Genomic DNA, 3,579 nt, shown 5'->3' on the forward strand with positions numbered 1-3,579 from the left:
GCCTAGTGAGGACCCTCATTCTCATATGGAAACCTTTTGCGATTATTGTGAAGCTATCTCTCAAACGGGCGTGACTCAAGACCAAATAAGATGGGTCTTATTTCCTTTTTCGTTAATCGGCACCGCAAAGCAATGGTTGAAGGGCCTTGATAAGGCCACCCTTGGAATAGATTCTTGGAAGAAGCTAGCTCTAGCTTTCTACAAAAAATTCTACCCGCCGGAAAAGACCAATATGCTAAGAGCTCAAATTACGGGTTTTAAGCAAAGGGATGAAGAATCTTTGTATGAAGCTTGGGAGCGGTTCAAAGGTATTTGTCGCTCATGTCCTCACCATGGACTTAGCGAATGGTTTTTAGTGCAACAATTTTGGAATGGTTTATATGAAGATTCTAGGAACATTCTCAATATGGGATCAAATGGAATGTTCACCGAAGTTGATGACAATCAAACATGGAACAAGATTGAGGAAATGGCGGTCCATAATTCACAATATAGTAGGCCTCGCAAGGCTACTAGAGGAGGAAAGTATGAAGTGGACACCGTTACTCAATTGGGTGCTCAACTTAGTGCTCACATTGACACAATCAACTTGAAGTTTGAACAAGCTATGTCTAGACTTGAGGAAAACTCAAAATCATCAAAGCATCATGTCAATGCCATGACGGCATCCTCATCAATCCCAAGCGGGATATGTGAGAATTGTGGAACCTTGGGTCATGACTCAAGTGAATGTAGGGAAACAACCGAACAAGTTAATGTTTTCCAAGCTTACAAAAGTGGTACCCCTTATTCCAACTTTTACAATGAAAACACCAAGTTCCATCCAAATCTCTCATACAAAAGCCAAAATGTTCAAAACCCTCAAACAACATACACTCCACCACCCATGAGAAATCAAAATCAAAGACCCTTTTACAATCAAAACCAAGGTTACCAAAATCAAAACCCATACAATCACCACAATGACCAAGGTTTTGATGTCCAAAAAGCGGTCCTCCAAATGCAAAAGAATCAACAAGAATTTTTCACCCAAATGCAAAAAGATAGCCAAGCAAAAGACACCACCATCAACAACATTCTAGCTCACACCAAGATGTTGGAAACACAATTGACCCAACTAGCATCTTCAAGCTCACAAAGACAAAAGGGGCAATTACCACCTCAAAGTAATCCCCCTAGACATGAAACGGTTAGTGCCATTCACTTGAGAAGTGGTACAAGATATGAAGCACCGAAGAAGCAAGTTGAGGATGAAATTGTGAGAGCTAGTGAGAATGAAGTTGTGGTGCAAAGCCCCAAAGAAGGGGAATCATCAAAGGAAGAAAGTTCAAAGAAAAATGAAGACAAAGCCAAAGAAAAGGAGCCCATTGTGATTAGACTTCCTTTTCCAAGTCGTCAAGCCAAGCCCAAATTTGATGATCAACTTGGAAAGTTCATGGAAATTGTGAAGAACTTAGAAGTCTCAATTCCTTTCACGGAATTAATCAATCATGTTCCGGCCTATGCAAAGTACATGAAAGATATCCTCACAAAGAAGAAGTCGATCCGGAAACTTGAGACTATCGCCTTCACTAAGGTGAGTAGTGCAATACTTCAAGGGAGTTCACCTCCAAAGTTAAAGGATCCGGGAAGCTTCTCAATACCGTGTACCATTGGCGACACAACGATCAACAAAGCCTTATGTGATCTAGGGGCTAGTGTGAGTGTCATGCCGTACTCGGTAAGTAAAAGGTTGGGAATGGGAGAGCTTAAATGCACCAATATCACTCTTCAAATGGCCGATAGATCGACGAAGACACAATTAGGGATATGGGAAGATGTCCCCGTGCGAATTGGGAAGTTTTTCATCCCGGTGGACTTTGTCATTGTTGATATGGAGGAAGATTCCAACATTCCAATCATCTTAGGAAGACCTTTCCTACACACCGCGGGTGCGGTGATTGATGTGAAACATGGAGAGCTCACTCTAGAAGTGGGAGATGAAAGTATAACTTTTAATCTTGACAAGACTATGAGAGCTCCTCGTTTGCATGAGCCATGTTTCATGATTGATCATTATAGCCGGAAAGATGAAAGGAAGAAATCGGAACTCCAATGGAGGAAGAAAGTTGAAGATGCTCCATTCAAAGAGCAAGTGAATTGTGACAAGGAGAGCTTGCAAAGCTCATCAAAATCAACCAAGGAAGAAGATGATGGCCTCATTGGCCAAGAGAAGAAATTGGGAGAGTTGTCTCCATCTAAGCAAGAGATTTTCAATGATCAACTCAATGAAGTTTGTGGTCTTTGGGACGACGAATTTGAAGGGATCTTTAATCCCTACATTGGGCATGCCATCGATCATGATCAACAACAAGGGCCACGGTCTATTGAGGACCTCTACCATAACAATGAACAAGCTTTGATTACCTTTTCAAGGTGTTGAGCAACATCAACAACACCTTGAACATGCCCTCATGACATCTCATCAAGAATGAGAGTTTGGTGGAGTCCTCCCTAAACCACCACTTGTAAATATTTCTAACTCCCTAACTTACTTTTCAATTTTTGTATTGCATTTTTGTCATTTTTGGATTTATTTTTACATTGATCAAAATAATTGTCATGTAAGAGAGAAGTGAGGGAGGGACTAATGATTTTAATTGATGTGTAGTGCTTTACCTTAGTGTGGGGATGGAAATTGCCTAGGCTATTCATGCCTTAGTAGTGCCCCCACAATGAAGATCACAAGATTTGAAAGAAAGAAAGAAAGAATGATAAGGGAATGCGTTGGTGCACGGATGGAACTGAATCCGTGTACACAAGGACCAATCCGAGCGGATTCCTGAGAATCCGCCCGTCTGCAGCAAATCCGAGCGTCCTGCTGAGAAGACGCCCGTCTTGGGCTGAGCTGAAATTGCAAAAATTCTTGACTGTCAAAGAATCCGAGCGGATTTCTGGAAAGACGCCCGTCTCACAGAATCCGTCCGTCTTTTGAAAAAGACGCCCGTCTCAAAGCTGAAGAAAAACAAGGAAAAATCTCTGGACTGAAATCCGTCCGTCCTGCACGAAATCCGCCCGTCCCATCTCAGAAGAATCCGAGCGGATTCCCCAGAATCCGCCCGTCTCTAGGCGGGATTTTGAAAATTTTGAAGTTGTAGAATCCGCACGGATTGCGCCCAATCCGCACGGATTGTCCCTGCGTCCTAAAATTGTCGAGTTCTTTAAATGCCGATATCTAGGAGATTACTTCATCACTAGGTGGAGCGGGCAAGAGGCACCCACCTTAGTTCAAGTGAAGTTTTCTCAACTCTCCTCTTTATCTTTATTTTTCAAGAAAAGAACTTTGTATCTTGTTTCTTTGTATTTTATTTAACTTTGACTATTTGTTGGAGGAGTCCTAGCAACATCAAAGGACTCACACCTCGGTTCCATTGAGGTGTTCTTTATTGTTCCCATTTTTGGAAATCCAAAATGACAATCTAGTTTCATGCATAGCATAGTGTGTGCATGAACTTACCCATGCCTTGACATTAGCAATAGTGTCTTATTTGGTTTGGGGAAGTTAATGCATACACAACGGGAGGTAATCTAAATTATCCT

General features: G+C 41.9%; 1 non-coding gene across 1 annotated transcript; it reads right to left on the reverse strand.

Moving 5' to 3' along the window:
• Positions 1 to 232: 232 nt before the first annotated feature.
• LOC141640630 (small nucleolar RNA R71) lies at positions 233 to 339 on the reverse strand. The gene has a single exon (XR_012543090.1). It is a non-coding gene; the product is annotated as a small nucleolar RNA R71 (small nucleolar RNA).
• Positions 340 to 3,579: the final 3,240 nt, after the last annotated feature.

The sequence above is a fragment of the Silene latifolia genome, unplaced genomic scaffold (assembly GCF_048544455.1).
Source record: "Silene latifolia isolate original U9 population unplaced genomic scaffold, ASM4854445v1 scaffold_95, whole genome shotgun sequence".
In the NCBI taxonomy this organism is placed as follows: Eukaryota; Viridiplantae; Streptophyta; class Magnoliopsida; order Caryophyllales; family Caryophyllaceae; genus Silene; species Silene latifolia.